This window comes from Schistocerca gregaria, chromosome 7, assembly GCF_023897955.1.
Source record: "Schistocerca gregaria isolate iqSchGreg1 chromosome 7, iqSchGreg1.2, whole genome shotgun sequence".
Classification (NCBI taxonomy): domain Eukaryota; kingdom Metazoa; phylum Arthropoda; class Insecta; order Orthoptera; family Acrididae; genus Schistocerca; species Schistocerca gregaria.
In genome coordinates this window covers 471245291-471265056 of record NC_064926.1, presented here as the reverse complement: position 1 = coordinate 471265056, position 19766 = coordinate 471245291, and positions in this window count along the sequence as shown.

The following is a 19766-nucleotide window of genomic DNA, read 5'->3' as shown; positions in this document are numbered from 1 at the left end:
TCATATTGGTATTGCTAGCGCCACTCTTATGTAACTGGTACGAAACTTAAATTGAAATCATCTTTCAGATATAGAATCACGCCTACCAACTTTCGTTTGTGTTACACAATTCGGTTTTGGTGCTGCTATTTTCTTTCTGTCACTGTATGTGACCAGAAGGGAAAGTAACGTTTTTAAGGAGTTAATAATAACCTTTCTATTTTTCACAGAGAACAATGTTCTATATGCATAGTATTTCTTGAGAAGAACTAGTAATTTCTTGGACAGAAAATATCCAGGGCTGCCAGTTCCATTAACAACTGGACAAAGAGGCCAATTATTATTGTTATGAAGGTAAAGGTGGTGCTTAGGATTCATGCATAGTAATCAAGGATGGTCTTTGGGAGGGAAGAAACAGTTACAGGAATAAATGGCATCTTTAAGCTCTTTAATGAAGTTTGTAGTGGGATTCTCGCGAAAGACATGATTGCTGTGATCAGAAAAGAATTCTAATACTTTGTTTACATAGTCGTTTTTATACAAGACAACATAAGAATTGTCTTTATCTGATTTTATAATGAGAGCGTTTTCTTCTTTGAGCTTCTTTTTAATGTGCTTCACTGTATAAAGGGAACTATCTTCCTTTTCCTTTCAAAGACTGCTTTTATTAATTTCTTTTGTGATAAGCTCGTTAACCTATGAGCCTACCTTAGATAATCTTGGTAATATTCATGGCAGTTTTCACATCAATAATCAGTTTAGTATTAGTAGTATGAGGTAAAGCTGTTTCGATGTTATATTTAAGATTTTCATTAAAATATTAAGTTATACTGTATCAAAGGTTTTGTTAATAACCTGTTCACAGAAAGGACATTAAGTAACATTATAAACTTGTTTCTTTTTATAACAGTAATGTTTTTGAGCACATTCAAGGGCTAAATTTTTTTGTGATTTTCTTGAATGACATTATCTATCTCTACAATTAACCACTCATGAATGAATTTTAAAACAATGTCAAATTGTCTGGTATGTAATAATTGACTATGTTTTAAATCTAACAGACCAGCTTTACAGTGAACAGCGTCTTTTTTACTATATAGTTGACATATCTGATTGTTAATAAAGAAAGACATATTTTATCATAACTGCTCAAGGAGCATAATTTTTCTAAATTTTCGCGTATGCTGATAGATATTTAGGAGTGAGATTTCGGAAAAGGTCACTCTTTGTAAAGAAAATATGTTGGCTAGTTTTAAGGGTTTTGAGTTTTGTGCTACTTATATGTCAGAAGGGTTTATTCTTCTTTGAAGAAGATGGTGATATCTACTAAACCAATACTGAGTAAGTGTCTGTAATATATTTCCAATACTTCACATAAATGACTAGTAAAGATCTAAAGTTTTATAATATCCCTACTTTTGTAGGCTTTCGATGATAGCAAGTTAATTTGTCGAAACCAGTAATGCGAAATGAAACTATCTTAAAATGACAAGTGAATTTTGTTCTGAAATAGATGTGTGTTTACGCTGACAAAACAGCACCCAGGAGAGACTGTCGGAAGTAAATGTAACTTCGTTCACATAAACACTGTCGACAGGTATGAAAGTTATTTTGATTGTTACTGTTGCGGTTCTGTTTGGCAGGTTAACGACCACCAGAGTGCATTAGTGTTGCTTGTTTTTAGTCTTGTTACCAGGTTGTTAGGATATATAAGAGGCATGAACAGCGTCGCTGTGAAGGAAACAAGGATGTGGCGTATTCGTATCAGACAACATTATTGGTCGACTGGTCGAGTCGCTCAGTATCCAGATTTGTAGGACACTCGGATGTGACAGTGGCCCGAAGTTGGACTGCAGGGGAACGTGCCTGTAGACATACACAACATTAAGATTCCAGTCGACTACGTCTGATCACCACAAGAAAACATCTCAGTACCGTGCACCAAAGACACCGCAAACCCCTCACAATGAGTACAGAAAATGGACTGAGAGTAAATTGACGGAAATCTAAAGTAATGAGAAGTAGCAGAAATGCGAACAACCAGAAACTTAACATCAAGATTAATAGTCACGAAGGAATATCTGTTACCTAGACAGCAAAATAACCAGTGACGGAAAAAGCAAGGGGGACATCACAGCAAACATAAACATAGCCAAAGACTTGCAGACAAACAAAAATTATGCGAAGCGAAATGTAGTGTGAGGAGGGCTATGCGAGAGGCTTTCAGTGAATTCGAAAGTAAAGTTCTATGTACTGACTTGGCAGAAAATCGTAAGAAATTTTGGTCCTATGTCAAAGCGGTAGGTGGATCAAAACAAAATGTCCAGACACTCTGTGACCAAAATGGTACTGAAACAGAGGATGACAGACTAAAGGCCGAAATACTAAATGTCTTCTTCCAAAGCTGTTTCACAGAGGAAGACTGCAGTGTGCTTCCTTCTCTAGATTGTCGCACAGTTGACAAAATGGTAGATATCGAAATAGACGACAGAGTGATAGAGAAACAATTAAAATCGCTCAAAAGAGGAAAGGCCGCTGGTCCTGATGGGATACCAGTTCGATTTTACACAGAGTACGCGAAGGAACTTGCCCCCCTTCTTGCAGCGGTGTACCGTAGGTCTCTAAAAGAGCGAAGCGTTCCAAAGGATTGGAAAAGGGCACAGGTCATCCCCGTTTTCAAGAACGGACGTCGAACAGATGTGCAGAACTGTAGACCTATATCTCTAACGTCGATCAGTTGTAGAATTTTGGAACACGTATTATGTTCGAGTATAATGTCTTTTCTGGAGACTAGAAATCTACTCTGTAGGAATCAGCATGGGTTTCGAAAAAGACGGCCGTGTGAAACCCAGCTCGCGCTATTCGTCCACGAGACTCAGAGGGCCTTAGACACGGGTTCACAGGTAGATACCGTGTTTCTTGACTTCCGCAAGGCGTTTGACACAATTCCCCAGTCGTTTAATGAACAAAGCAAGAGCATACGGACTATCAGATCAATTGTGTGATTGGATGGATGAGTTCGTAGATAACAGAACGCAGCATGTCATTCTCAATGGAAAGAAGTCTTCCGAAGTAAGAGAGATTTCAGGTGTGCCGCAGGGGAGTGTCATAGGACCGTTGCTATTCACAATATACATAAATGACCTGATGGATGACATCGGAAGTTCACTGGGGCTTTTTGCAGATGATGCTGTGGTGTATCGAGAGGTTGCAACAATGGAAAATTGTACTGAAATGCAGGAGGATCTGCAGCGAATGGCAATTGAATCTCAATGTAGACAAGTGTAATGTGATGCGAATACATAGAAAGATAGGTCCCTTATCATTTAGCTACAAAATAGCAGGTCAGCAACTGGAAGCAGTTAATTCCATAAATTATCTGGGAGTACGCATTAGGAGTGATTTAAAATGGAATCATCATATAAAGTTGATCGTCGGTAAAGCAGATGCCAGACTGAGATTCATTGGAAGAATCCTAAAGAAATGCAATCCGACAACAAAGGAAGTAGGTTACAGTACGCTTGTTCGCCCAATGCTTGAATACTGCTCAGCAGTGTGGGATCCGCACCAGGTCGGGTTGATAGAAGAGATAGAGAAGATCCAACGAAGAGCAGCGCGCTTCGTTACAGGATCATTTAGTAATTGCGAAAGCGTTACGGAGATGATGGATAAACTCCAGTGGAAGACTCTGCAGGAGAGACGCTCAGTAGCTCGGTACGGGCTTTTGTTAAAGTTTCGAGAACATACCTTCACCGAAGAGTCAAGCAGTATATTGCTCCCTCCTACGTATATCTCGCGAAGAGACCATGAGGATAAATCAGAGAGATTAGAGCCCACACAGAAGCATACCGACAATCCTTCTTTCCACGTACAATAGGAGACTGGAATAGAAGGCAGAACCGATAGAGGTACTCAGGGTACCCTCCGCCACACACCGTCAGGTGGCTTGCGGGGTATGGATGTAGATGTAGATGTAGAAAAGTAAACTATCACTGGCAAAAAGGGAATTTCTGGCCAAGAGGTTCTAATTTGAGGAAGAGCTGAAACATGGACTGTAGGAAAACCGGAACAGTAGAGAACTGAAGTGACTTAGATGTAGTGCTACAAAAGAATATTGTAAATTAGGAAGATCGATGAAGTAAAGGATGAGGAGATTCTCTGCAGAATCGGGGAAGAAAGAAGTATATGAGAAGCAGTGACAACAAGAAGGGACAGGGTGGTAGCACATCTGTTCAGACGTCAGGGAATAACTTTGATGATAACAGAGCGAGCCGTAGAGGGTAAAAACTGTAGAAGAAAGCAGAGATTGGAATACATCCAGCTAATAACTGCGGATATAGATTGCAAGTGCTACTTTAAGATGAACAGGTTATCACAGGAGGGGAATTCGTGGCGAGCGGCTTCAAATCAGTCAGAAGACCGATGACCCAAAAAACATTCTTCTTTATGTGAGTACAAACAAGCATCCTACAACTACTGCGTTATTTGTTCACACCTCGTTATCACGTAGACACAAAGGAAGTCGTGGATCTTTGATTCTGGACGAAACATCGCATGCAAAGGTAAGTAGATGCGTGGGACTTACGGATTTTCGTTACTAACCTCCGCCTCGTTAAATGTCTTGCCAGTTTATTTCAGATGAATTGCTGCGACTGTCGGATATCGGACTCAAGTATGGAAGCGTTACTTAGAGATCATGCACGCTCCATTGCGAAATAAGCCTGACCATGTGCGTTATTCAGCTGTTGAAGTTATATACTGAAAGCATTAATTTGTTTTGTTGTCCATTTAGCAAGGCACACAGCCCCCTAACAATCCCTAAGCTCATGCAGTCTCGTGCTAACAGTTACGCTTCTTTCATGTTCACACTGAGGTAACCGTTGCCAAGTTGCGTTTCCGCATTAAGTAAATAAGGAATCGCTGAATATGGAAGCCCTTTCATTTACGATGTTCTGTTACCAATAAATTGCTCCATGACAATCACTGTTTCACAAACACGATATTGTTTCAACCATAAATCTCGTAAATAGCCCTGCAGACCTTTCGTCGAAATATCATTATCACCGAAACACTTTCCTTCAACAATGTGTAACACTTACATGCCGATGTGCTCTTTGACCATTTATTATTGTGTATATACTTGCTTTTATCTTTATGTAAATTTATATGAACTCGATGTTAATTTGTTTATTTTGCTGTATAATCAATTATGCATATTATGTAAATATCGCTGGGTAATCGCTGAGGGAATGTTAGGGAAACGTTAGGTTTTTGTCAACGAATAAGTATCGTTGGAGTAACGGCGTCTCTGTACGCGGGAGGATGTTACGTCAGAGCGCGCGCTACACAAAGAGAGAACTCTGGCGTGAGACTTGGTGAAGTGCGGACGCATGGATGGCGTGCACTGCACAGGAGGAGTGAGCGTTTAGCGGCACGTGGCAAGTGATGAGCGTGGGCGGTGGAAATATTGGCTGCAGCAACATCAAGAACCCGCCACGCCAATATCATTGCCAATAACTCCCGTGCTCGCTAATTATCATGGAAAGGAGCCAGCAGCAGTATCGTCGTCAGCAACTTCGTCACGGCGAGAATGGAGTGAAGTAAGATTGATGCATCAGAGCTTATTGTCAACTAGTTTTCTAACGGCGTTACTCAGCTTTGTGGTGTTTTGCGAGTGAATAATTACCACAGTTTAATCAAAACTGTTTACCCGTGATTCTCCTAAAATCATTCACCAAGTAGGTTCCTGTCCTGTCCTATTGTTACAATAATCCGAGTGCCGTTTATAAAAAATGGAAATTGCAGTGCCAGTTAATTTTGCTTATGAACTAAATGATTCAGTTAGATTAAATAATTGAACTTAAAGCATTCTGTGATTTCAGTCTCACTAACTTTAAATTTGAACTTTAATCTGAGGCGATCTAATTATTGCAAATAGTAAATCAACTAATCAAATTGAAATGATTCTTGGTACTATGAACCAAAGCACTAACTAGAATTAATGAGTGGGTTCAAATATCAGTGATCATTGTAATTTGTTGTTAGTAAAGTTCTGGTTCACATTTTCACTTGCAGTCGTGCTACAGTATAATAATTACCTTCTGATACAGTAAATATTAATTTCCACTTCCCTGTTAAGAAGTCAATAGAGTTTGAAACTTCCTCACAGATTAAAACTGTGCGCCCGACCGAGACTCGAACTCGGTACCTTTGCCCTTCACGGGCAAGTGCTCTACCTTCTGAGCTACCGAAGCACGACTCACGCCCGCCCCTCACAGCTGTACTTCTGCCAGTAAAGAAGCTGTGACGGCCGAGCGTGAGTCGTGCTTCGGTAGCTCAGATGGTAGAGCACTTGCCCGCGAAAGGCAAAGGTCCCTAGTTCGAGTCTCGGTCGGGCACACAGTTTTAATCTGCCAGGAAGTTTCATATCAGCGCACACTCCGCTGCAGAGTGAAAATCTCATTCTGGAATCAATCGAGTTTCTTTTAATTATTTTTTGCCATTTTCCAAAATTCATATGAAAATAGTAGACGTTATTGTGAGGTAGCGCCATTGTCACTTACAAGAGTAAGTAACCATTAATCTAAGTGTTAATTTGTATGTTTTCCAAATTTCAGCTCTATTAGTCGATGCTATTTTGAGTGCAAACTATTTTCTTTCTCGCTTTATTACGTAAATGTTTCAATTGTTTTTGCTAACGTGCGTGCAGCCCTCTGTTACCGCGCGTGTTCGAGTAATTCTTGACCTTGACTGTTAGGCTCATTAATTTACCTACCGAACAGAAATTTTGCCCATTTGGGCAGACGACCGTATTTCTTTTAGCTATAATTATTTCAGTAACTCTTATTATTCTGTTCCGATCCACGTGCTACCCCCTCTCGTTGGCACAGTACGTGAATGATAGCACAAACGTTTCGAACAACCATACTAAATTTTACAGTTATTAAGTAGGCGTAATAAGTTGTTTTAGAAGGCATCTTGTTGTTAACATCCCCCTCATTTATCGACTTTATATTGAATCTTCGGAACGACAGCCTTTTCTGAGTTTTATTCCATTTGTTTAGGCACATGCTTACGCGGTCATATATTTCTAACATTGTCGATAGAAGGGAAGGGGGACGTTACAAATGCAACATAACACCTTCACCTCGTAATCATCTTCCTCCCAAATTCTTCGCAGTGTTTACCCGCGGAGCAGCTACACGCGGCCACTCCGGGTGGCAGCTGAGCAGCGGCCCTACCGCAGACTCCACGATGACGCTGGGGCGCTGCCGCCATTGTGCGGCAAGATAACACTCCCTCAGAGGAAAGGTGAGCTGGGCTTCGAAAGTTTCAGCGATAAGTAAGGAGTACAAAGTAGACATGAGACAACACCGAAGATACGAATACTTCTTACAATATCTAGTGGCGAGGTCTCGATTAAATGCTGTCACTGCCAAGTCTCGGTATCCTTTAAATATGGCCTTGATTGCAAGTAGCATCAAAACGCAGACAGTCCCAGCTAGTCGACACTCGAATACGGTCAACACCAAGTGACTTGTATCCGTGGTCTGGATTTCCTACTCGAGGCCCCGGCTATTCAGAATGAGGTTTTCGGAGGTTTACCTATATCTCTTAAGTAAAATGCAAGGAGAGATCCTTTGTAAAGGACATGGCCGATTGGCTTCTTCGTTGTCCCTCAATACGTGTCTGTGCTTCGTCTCTAATGACACTGTCGTCGATACCGATCTTCCGTTTTTCTTCTACACGCGGCACGAAGGCTCTTGACACATACAAATTATCCCTGTAAAAGGAAGTTCCTTTACCGAACAAAAAACATTGGTGGCATAACTGCCGGAAGCCCACTGGGAATCACCCAGATGTGGCGCCGCCAATGCCTTTGTGCGCTGAGTGTGGGGCGGATGATGCCAGTTGGCTAGCACTACTCATTGTTGAGTGTCGCATACCCCAGGTTACCCAAGTTTTCTGGCCTGTTAAGTGACTAGCGTTGGAAGGTGCTATTCAATTCCTGCGTAACTCCGTTCACATCCCCGTCACTGTACTGAGACTTTGCGGCATGATACTGTTTTCTAACACTTTGTCGTGTCATGACATAGGTGGGAGAGGGAAAAAAATGGGTTACTGGTCAGTCTGCGCTCCAGACCGGTACAGAGCAGAAGGCAGAACGACAATTCACAGTCAAGGCATTGACTGTTTTCGTCTATCTGAGCCAACACTGGTGCAGGTATTTACTAGAAAAGCAGGTGGTGAGACTCGGTAGGGAACTCGTTGTGGAGACTCTTGGACAAACAGGGTTTTGAAATAGTTGTTTATTCCAGACAGGACTAACTAATACACTGGAGGCTAGTTCTAGGGTTACAAAAAACATGAATAACTCTCTTACAGCAGAAGTCCCTGGAGTAGATGCTAACCACAGTAGCAAACACTAGCAGCATCTTAAGGCAACAACTTAGCTGCAAAACAAAACACACTGAATGTGACACTGTTCACTGAGGCACTCTGAGTGAGAGAGTAGACTTACGCGGAGCTGGACCGATGCTGGAGTCGACGGACGCGGATTCGGCGCCCCGATCGCCTGACAGAGAACTCCGCCAAAATGCGGAATCTAGGGGTTTTAAAGAGTCGCGTGGGGGCACTGTTTTTCCCACTTGAAGCCACCCAGCCAATACCGTAGGTCTCTTGCAGGCGCCTGACAATCACGGTTTAGTTAGGTCCTCTCTGCTGCCCCTAAGGCGGGGATGTCAATGCAGCTCCACTAAGTCCGTATTTCGTATCAAGATTGCTCAGCTGAAAGCTAAACGTAACTGCTCTGCTAAATAAGGCTAGCAACATTATTGTTGTACGTCATTTAGCCACACCCCTCGGGTTCCCCGAGTAGGGACTGCTGGGTCAACAGTTTTTGGCCTTTGTGGCTCTCTTTCTAACCCTTGTGAGCCTACTGACGTTGCTGCTCTCAGAGCTGGTATCAAGCTGGCTTTATACGCTAGTACGTGCCTGTTCGTTACAAAGTTCTACGGCCGCAACCTACTACAGTGTCTAGACGACTTATGAAGTTACATGTTAATTCGTTGAAGAGTAAATAATGCTCTGGGACCGCTTCTGTGGGCATCTGCATTTTCGCAAGGCTCTCCCCTTACGGTTTATTTCACGTATCTCTCCTAGTTTCGTCTCCCCTTAGCATCGTCTCTGCTTCCGCGCTTTGGAACGCCTGGCCTCCTTTCTAACAGCTTCAAGATAACACTACAGTAGCAAGGAATAATCAACATATTACAACTCTGGTTCCTGTCTGCTTCCCTTATCAGTCCATACTCATTCACCTCAAGGACAGATAACAGGTCTTCCGTCAACTGCACACGGGAGGATGTGCTATGGACTACCATTAGCTGACGAACTCCACCCACTCCCGAAGCCTCACTGTCCAGGACCGGGGCTCTTACCCTCAGCTGCGTCAGACTGCAGAGGGATCTCCACAACCCGCCTCTGCGTCATCAACCGACCGATTATCGCACGCGCGTTCTCGCGGCTGCAAAACAGATGCTGGGTCCTACGCTTTCGGTTCCGCACGATTTCGACAACTCAGCTTGCTGAGAAACCCTGCGCTACACGCAGAACAATTCATATCAACTTATAAGGGAGCTTTTACCAATACCCTTACTAGCGACGGGTTCTGCTGCTGGTTTCGGGAGCTGCTGTATCGCTGACCCCGTAGAATATTCTCGGCGCTCGCGCCAACGCTGACACTGCCGCGTGTTATCGACAGAGAACTGACGGATGTACTCTGGGGCACGGCCGAAAAACAACAGCTTATCCTGGGACGGCTTATCCTGGGATCAGGTGCGCAGCACAGCCACACAGTCCGCGATAAAAGCACTTTACGCGTAGGAGCACTACTCTCATTGTGTGTACGTACCGAAACAGTTTTTGGGACTAATATTTAAGGAAGTAATTTGAAGCGTTGCCTGCATCCGGCCTGTTATGTAGAGAAGTGCGAACCCAACGGTGTCTGGCGGAGGGCACTTTACGTGCCACTGTCATTACCTCCCTTTCCTGTACCAGTCGCCTATGGTTCGCTGGAGAACGACTGCCGGAAAGCCTCCGTGCGCGCTCGAATCTCTAATTTTACATTCGTGATCTGCTCGGGAGGTATAAGTAGGGGGAAGCGATATATTCGATACCTCATCCAGAAATGCACCATCTCGAAACCTGGAGAGCAAGCTACACCGCGATACAGAGCGTCTCTCTTGCAGAGTCTGCCACTTGAGTTTGATTAACATCTCCGTAACGCTATCACGCTTACCAAATAACCCTGTGACGAAACGTGCCGCTCTTCTTTGGATCTTCTCTATCTCCTCTGTTAACCCGACCTGGTACGGATCCGTCACTGGTGAGCAATACTCAAGTGTAGGTCGAACGAGTGTTTTGTAAGCCACCTCCTTTGCTGATGGACTACATTTTCTAAGGACTCTCCCAATGAATCTCAACCTGGCACCCGCCTTACCAACAATTAATTTTATATGATCATTCCACTTCAAATCGTTCCGTACGCATACTCCCAGATATTTTACAGAAGTAACTGCTACCAGTGTTTGTTCTGCTATCATATAATCATACAATAAAGGATCCTTCTTTCTATGTATTCTAAATACATTACATTGTCAAAGCCATTGTATTAATGGCAAAAGACCTTTCTGTATTGGGCACCCATATATTTTGTTTGGATCAGAGGAACCTAAACTTTGTCGTGTCACCTTTATTCAGCAAAAGGAACGCAGTTTGATCAGCTAGGTACATTATAAGATTTATATGTCGCCTGGAATTATGACGTAACATATGGTTCACTATTCCTATCGCTGTACTTTGTTGAATGAACAGTTGCTTCAATACTTGGTTACCCAAATAAGGATGATTTTTAAGAAATGTAAAACGCGGCACGCTGAAAAGATGGTTAACGACTACAAGTGTCAATACAGCTATGTTTTAATCAAAATGGATGGCATATACTGCATGTGATCTCACTTTCCTGCAGTAGCATATTTGACATCTGTTTTCTTCCTGACGCTTTGAGCACGCTGTTGTTTATGAGACTGTTTGTGCGCCTGTGCACAATAACATACGCATCGATTGGCTGCTTGGTGGCTATGCTCCTCTTTCCTCTGATTGTACCAATGAACAGCTGCCCGAAATTCACATCATTTAAATCTTCAGGTCTCTCAATAGGACGAGGAAATGTTATTACATCAGCGATTCTCGAGAACCCGTGCCTGCCACTAGTCGATAAGCAATGAACAGACGCCTTGCGAAAGCAAATGCAACTCCAGTTTGAAAATGGAAAGTAACGGACGTAGAAGGAAATGCTACAGTGTAGAAAAGAAGGTAACTGAAAGACGTGAAACACATGATATGGACAGAACTGACACTCTCATTCGAAGACAAATATCACTCTGAAGTTACTGCCACTCAGCCGGCCGCGGTGGTCTAGCGGTTCTAGGCGCTCAGTCCGGAACCGCGCGACTGCTGCGGTCGCAGGTTCGAATCCTGCCTCGGGCATGGATGTGTGTGATGTCCTTAGGTTAGTTAGGTTTAAGTAGCTCTAAGTTCTAGGGGACTGATGACCTCAGATGTTACGTCCCCTAGTGCTCAGAGCCATTTTTGAACGGATGATAAGAAGTTCTTGTCGTAGGGCGTTCCATTCCTCCTCAGGCGCGGCTGGTACTGCTGTATGTTGATTGTGGACGTGTTGAAACACCTCTCCTAAATACCTGCCACAAGTACACTATAGGATTTAAGTCAGCAGATTGGGCACAGCAGTCCATTAGGCGAATCTCCTCTCCTTCCAAGAGCTCCCGCACCTGTGCTGTTTCATGTGGTCGCTCACTACCAACCATGAAAATGAAGTCATCGACGGTTATGCCAATCAAAAGGCGCACAGGGAGAAGCAGCAGAGAGTGTCAGCAACGTTGACTGGTGAGCGTACCGCGCCTCTTCAAGGAATTAACATGTAACTTCATAAGTCGTCTAGACTTAGCAGAACCCGTCGCTGGTAAGGGTATTGGTAAAGGCTCCCTTACATGTTGATATGAGGTATTCTGAGTTGTCGACATCCTGCGGAACTGCCAGCGTAAAACCCACAATCTGTTCTGCAGCCGCGAGAACGCGCGTGTGTTACTCTGTCGGTTGATGTCGCACCGGCGAGTTGTGGAGATCCCTCTGCAGTCTGACGCAGCTGATTGTAAGAGCGCCGATCCTGAACAGTGAGACTTCGGGAGTGGGCGGAGTTCGTCAGCTAATGGTAGTCCATAGCGCATCCTCCCGTGTGCAGTTGACGGAAGCGCTGTTACCTGTCCTTGAGGCGAATGAGGATGGACTGATAAAGGAAGCAGACAGGAACCAGAGTTGTAATATGTTGATTATTCCTTGCTACTGTAGTGTTATCTTGAAGCTGTTAGAAAGGAGGACAGGCGTTCCAAGGCGCGGAAGCAGAGAAGTTGCTGAGGACAGACGAAACTAGGAGAGATTTGTTACATGAAGTAAACCGTAAGAGGAGAGCCTTGAGAAAATGCAGATGTCCCCAGAAGAGGTCCTAGGGGGCTAGTTACTCTGTATTAGGTTGCCACCGTAGAACTTTGTAATCAAAAGGCACGTACTAGCGTATAAAGCCAGCTTGTACCAGCCCTGAGAACGTCAACGTCAGTAGGCTCACAAGGGTTATAAAGAGAGCGAAAACGCCAAACGCCAAAAACTGTTGACCTAGCAGTCCCTACTCCGGGGAGCCCGAGAGGCGTGGCTAAATGACGTATAACAATGTTGCGATCCTTATTTGGCAGAGCAGTTACGTTTAGCTTTCAGGTGAACAATGTTGATACCAGATACGGACTTAGTTAGTGCGCCTTAGGGCAGCAGAGGGGACCTAACTAAACCGTGATTGGCAGGCACCTGCAAGAGACCTACGGGGTTGGCTGGGTGGCTTTAAGTGGGAAAAACAGTGCCCCTCACCGCGCTGCAGTCTGGAACCGCGAGACCGCTACGGTCGCAGGTTCGAATCCTGCCTCTGGCATGGATGTGTGTGATGTCCTTAGGTTAGTTAGGTTTAAGTAGTTCTACGTTCTAGGGGACTGATGTCCTCAGAAGTTGAGCCCCATAGTGCTCAGAGCCATTTGAACCATTTTGTACTAAAGCGCATACTAACAAAGTCTGGAGAAGCTACTCTAACTTTTAATTCCATTTTTAATTATGGTGCAATACTTGAGTGTTAGGCAGAGATGCGTTGTGGTGACGTGGCGCTACTAGCAGTGAACTGGGGCAAGTCCCGGCACATCGCTCGCCTCTGTATCTCTCAAATGATACAGCGCCTGTTTCGATACACACGGATGCTAGCAAAATTATCAGACTAGGTCGACTACCATGAAAATATTCCCACAAGAACTGTGGAAAGTATCCCAAGGCTACAAGCACTTGCAGCTTTCCATAAGGGATTTGACAGCGTGCCGCATTGCCGACTGTTAAAGAAGGTAAAAGTATACGGAATACGTTCCCAGGTATGCAAGTGTCTCGAACATATAAGGGAGCCTTTACCAATACCGTTACTAGCGACGGGTTCTGCTGCTGGTTTCGGGAGCCGCTGTATCGCTGACCCCGTAGAATATTCCAGACTGTAGCGCCTACAACCGATCGGCCACTCCGGCCGGCGCTTTAATACACTTTTTTTAAAAACTGTCAAATCTCAGATTGATCAGATGAATGTTTTTCCCTAAATACATGGTTTTATTTAAAAATTAGTGACGCTAAATAATAAACCTAGAAACCCAAAAATTGGTCATAATGTGCAGATGTTTGTCAAAAACAAATGGTACAAGTCACAACGTGATTCAAGCAATATTTTGGTCAGAATCCACGTTTTTAAGAAAAATTGAAGGCGCTAAATATTACACTTAGAACTATGAAAAATTGTATGAAAGTTCAACATAAAAATAAGTACGAGGGTTATAACTTAAATAGTGGCAACTATTTATTCATAACCGATACAAGATAATTAGATGTTTGCTCCTGTTACTGTCCAAAGTAGTCACCAGAGTTGTGTAGAACCCGTTGCCAGCGGTGTGGAAGGCGTAGTACACCGTTAGCAAAGCCTGTTCTGTTGAAGGTGCGAACGGAACAGTCTACTGCCTGTCGAATCTCTGGAACAGTTCTGAAGCGAATGACACGAAATGGTTCCTTCATCTTCGGAATCAAATCAAAGTCACAATTCCGGGGAGTATGGTGAATGGTACAGTACTTCTCGGTTCCATCCAACGAACAGAGCAGCCACAGCCTTGCGCTGTACGCGCCCGTGCATTGTCGTGCAAAATGATGGGTGGGTTGCGCAGAAAGTGTCGCCGCTTCTTTCGCAAATCTGGTCGCATGTGATAACCCAAAAATGAACAGTAATACTGTGCATTGACGGTCTGCCGTGGAGGAACGCAATGCGTTAGGATAACACCATCACAGTCGTACAAAGAATCACCATAACTTTTGACCGCTGAATTCGCACCTTCAACAGAACAGGCTCTGCTAACGGTATACTAAGCCTTCCACATCGCTGGCAATGGGTTCTACACAACGCTGGTGACTATATTGAAGGACAGTAACAGATGCCAACATGTAACTACACTACTGGGCATTAAAGTTGCTACACCACGAAGATGACGTGCTACAGAAGCGAAATTTAACCGACAGGAAGACAATGGTGTGATATGCAAATGATTAGTTTTTCAGAGCTTTCACACAAGGTTGGCACCGGTGGCGACACCTACAACGTGCTGACATGAGGAAAGCTTCCAACCGATTTCTCATACACAAACAGCAGTCGACTGGCGTTGCCTGGTGAAACGTTGTTGTGATGCCTCGTGTAAGGAGGAGAAATGCGTACCATCACGTTTCCGACTTTGATAAAGGTCAGATTGTAGCCTATCGCGATTGCGGTTTATCGTATCGCGACATTGCTGCTCGCGCTGGTCGAGATCCAATGACTGATGGCAAAATATGGAATCGGTGGGTTCAGGAGGGTAACAAGGAACTCCGTGCTAGATCCCAACGGCCTCGTATCACTAGCAGTCGAGATGACAGGTATCTTATCCGCATGGCTGTCACGGATCGTGCAGCCACGTCTAGATCCCCACAGTTGGGGACGTTTGCAAGACAACAACAATCCCCACGAACAGTTCGACGACGTTTGCAGCAGCATGGACTATCAGCTCGGAGACCACGGCTGCGGTTACCCTTGACGCAGCATCACAGACAGTAGCGCCTGCGATGGTGTACTCAACGACGAACCTGGGTGCACGAAATACAAAACGTAATTTTTTCGGATGAATCCAGGTTCTATTTACAGCATCATGATGGTCACATCCGTGTCATCGCGGTGAACGCACATTGGAAGCGTATTTCCGTCTTCGCCATACTGGTTTATCACCCAGCGTGGTTGTATGAGGTGCCATCGGTTACACGTCTCGGTCACCTCTTGTTCGCGTTGACGGCACTTTGAACAGTGGACGTTACATTTCAGATGTGTTACGACCGTGGCTCTACTCTTCATTCGATCCCTGCGAAGCCCTACATTTCAGCAGGATAATGCACGACCGCATGGTGCAGGTCCTGTACGGGCCTTTCTTAATACAGAAAATGTTCGACTGCTGCCCTGGCCAGCACATTCTCTAGATCTCTCACCAATTGAAAACGTCTGGTCAGTGGTGGCCGAGCAACTGGCTTGTCACCATACGCCAGTCACTACTCTTGATGAACTGTGGTATCGTGTTGAAGCGGAATGGGCAGCTGTACCTGTACACGGCATCCAAGCTCTCTTTGACTCAATGTCCAGGCGTATCAAGGCCGTTATTACGGACAGAGGTGGTTGTTCTGGATACTGATTTCTCAGGATCTACGCACCCCAATTGCGTGAAAATGTAATCACATGTCAGTTCTAGTACAATATATTTGTCCAATGAATACCCGTTTATCATCTGCATTTCTTCTTGGTGTAGCAATTTTAATGGCCAGTAATGTATTTTGTGTCGGTTATGAAAAAATAGTTGCCACTATTTAAGTTCCAACCGTCGTATAATACCCCAATGAGCTACATTTAATACTTTTCGATTAATTTGCTGAAAACTAAATTTGGAACAAAAATTGTCCTTATTTGTAGTAGATTAAGTATCTGTTACATTAAGACCAGAAAGTTCTGGTTAGAGCACCTGTTTAAACCTATTAAGTAATAGAGCTACAACTAATTTCAAGGCTTGGACGTAAATAGTGACAAATACATGGTCTCTTAAAGTCGTACCTGTGCCAGTAGCTGAATGGTCAGTTCGTTGGAATGCCACACACGGGGGCCCTGGTTCTATTCCCGGCTGGGGCAGGAGATTTTCTCCCCTCTGCGAGTTGTATGTCCTCATCATCATTTCATCCCCATTGTCGCCACGCAAGTCACCCAATGTGGCGTCGCACTCAATAAGACCAGCACTTGGCGGCCGAACTTCCCGCCTGGAAACTCCCTGCCACTGACGCCATAGGATCATTTCCATTTCTTAAAGTCGTAGTTTAGAGATCATGTTCTACTGTCAGTTCCGTTCTAAAAATTCTAGACAGAAAAGTTTAAATGCAGGCGAGCTGAAGCTTTTTCTGTGATTTTAACCAACTCAACTAAATTCATAGAAAAATTACGAAAATTCAAAATTAAATACACAACTGTGTTATAAAATATTATGTGCCCGAGAAAGCGGCCATTTAGAGGCTGCTACCGTGGGCATAAAGCGACAACAGCAGATGTTCTCTTGACCGTCCGCTGCACCTGTATATAAATACAGCCCAAGAGGCAAGACTGTTCTTCAATTCGCACCCAGCCACCGTACAACCAGCGACAGCCAAACGCCAGAGTACGCAATGCCTCAGATGACGTCACAGCCAGACCGCTATTAAACTCATGTTTTCAGTATAAATAGGAAGTGAAGTTGCGAGGACTGTACACTGTCCTGTATCTCTTAGATTTTGCACAACTAACTGTTGGTGTGCCTCCTGTAATGTTAACAAATCCGCATTTGAAATGGTGACAGTTATTTTCCATTTTTGTGGCTAGCAATTATTTTGATTATCAGAAGTCACGGCGAAAGACAATTTAATAGGAACTTACAGTAGAGGTCGCTCCTGAACCGCTCATAGTGTTGTTTAGGAAAGAGATAATTATTATTAGTATTAACGCAATTAATATTACAATGTTGTGCATGTGAAAACTTTACAAAGCATAGCTATCAATTAGAACTCAAAATCTTCATTTATAACTGTAGCCCTGATCCCGCTGAGCAAATAGAGAATATAAACATTTCTATCGGTGGGCTGGACAAGAATGTGGAGTTGCAGACTGTCAACTATGATCAGTATGTTCTCCATCGCTTTCTAGCGACCACACAAATAGTTTCCAGGTTCTTGCAAAAGACGGCGAACAATACGCTAATATTTCCTCCTATTACTTATGACTGAGTATCATCAACATTATTAATCCGCCGCACCACACCTGGAGTTGGGTTCACAGCTGTTGCTCGGCGGCGATATTGGAAGGGGAGGCTTATGCACAGAGGTTCTACAAACCCACATATGAGAAATAAAATCAACTGTGCAGTGGTGTAAATCTCATGAAGAACTGGAAAGTGTCTCTTGTGATCGATTCTGCTACGTAGCAGCTGTGTCCCTTATGCTCCTACAGTGCAGCGGTTTCCTATTACACTGACGTGGAACATCTTCATCACTGTATACTAATCACGAAAATAATCGGTCGCCTTCCATTTCCACTGCTAAAATTATTTTATGAAACTCTACATGTTGTTGGTAACCATCTCGTAGGGCTTGCACCAGTTGAATCCCAAATGATTTGAAACACAATCTCCATCCTATGGCCAGCTGCTTTTTGTGCGCTACAGCCTGTCAAATACATTCTACGACTTGAAAGCGCCTGCAGCAGTGAACTTTGAATTTCCCACTGTACAAACTACCAGTCTCTGTCTTCAAATTGGCTTCCCAGGGAAGCCACCACAGGCAACAGTACGAACCGACACCTTAAAACTGGCGCCAAAGTAAACTTTAAGATTAGCTGCGTAAATCAAACTCACATCAAGTTACAGTCAAAGTTCATGCAGAAGATACATTCTTGTGGAAACATATTATCTTCTGTATACACTCTGTACTTAAATATCACCCAGTGAATCGTGGACCTTGCCGCGATGTGGGCGCTTGCCTGCCTCAGCAACACAAGTGGCCATCCACACAGTAGGTGCAGCCACAAAGGAGGAGCACGTGTGCAGAGCTCAGGATAACTCGTGCTTCCTGAAGAGGGGGAGCAGCTTTTACAGGAGGTGCAGTGGCAACTGGATGATGGACTGGCCTAGCCTTTAAAATTAGCCAACACGAGCTAGCCCTGATGGCATGGCGAATGACTGAAAGCAAGGGAAAACTGCAGCCATGATTTTTTCTCTCCACCGGCCTGCAACTCTATCGTATGCTTAATGATGATATCGTCTTCGATCAAATACTTTGGAGGTAAAATAGTTCCCCATTCGGATCTCCAGGTGGGAATTACTCAGACAGATGTCGTCATCAGGAAACACAAGACTGCTATTCTATGGGTCGGAGTGTGGAGTGCTAGATCCATTAGTCGCGTAGGTAGATTATGGAATTTGAAAAGGAAATGGAATGGCTGAAGCTAAATAAATTGAGGAACAAAGGAACAAAATCTTACCATAAAACCAGTAATAAATGGACTATCAGATCATGACATGCAGCTCCTTGTTGTAAATTCTAAGCAGATTATCAAGACTGCTAAATCTGAGTACAGGAGAGTAGTCAATCAACCAAAAATTGAGTGTTTTAGAAAACTGCTCAAAGGTATGAATGGGAAAGATGTTTATAGTGCTCGTGATATGAATGAAAAAATGTCAGTACCATGTGTGAAAACTGTTTTCCTCTAAATGGTACTCAAATTAAACAGAAGTCTATAATAAAACCATGGATTACACAAGGAATGAAGATTTCCTGTAAGACAAAAAGGAAAATGTATCTGTCGACCAAGAATAGCTCCAATGCTGATGATTTAGCTAAATACAAGGAATACTGTAAAATATTTAAAAAAAGTAATTCAGACATCTAAACAAATGCACCACGAGAAGATAGCAATGTCAGGGAACAAAATGAAAACAGTACGGGATATAGTGAAAGAGGAGACTGGTAGAACCAGAAAGGAACACGAGCAAATAGCATTAAGGGTAGATGACACATTAGTAACCGATGGGAATAGTGTGGCAAATCCATTTAACAAGTACTTTATATCCGTTACTGATAGAATGGGATTATCAGGGTCAGTAAATAATGCTCTTCAATATCTGAAACTAGCCTTTACAAATAGCTTCAAGTACATGAAAATGTCACTCATTTCACCAAAAGAAATAACTTCCATAATAAAATCTTTAAAAACAAAGCATTCTAGTGGTTACGATGAAATATCAACAAAGTTAATTAAGGCATGTTCTTGTGAGTTTAGTACAATTCTAGGTTATTTGTGTAACCAGTCAATTATAACTGGGACAATTCCTGACTGGCTAAAATATGCAGATGTTAAGCCTCTATTCAAGAAAGGGGATAAAGAGATACCATCAAACTACAGACCGATTTCACTTTTGCAAGCATTCTCACAAATTTTAGAAAAAGTAATGTACAGGCAGCTTCTCAACCATCTGACCACAAATAACATATTATCAAGAACACATTTT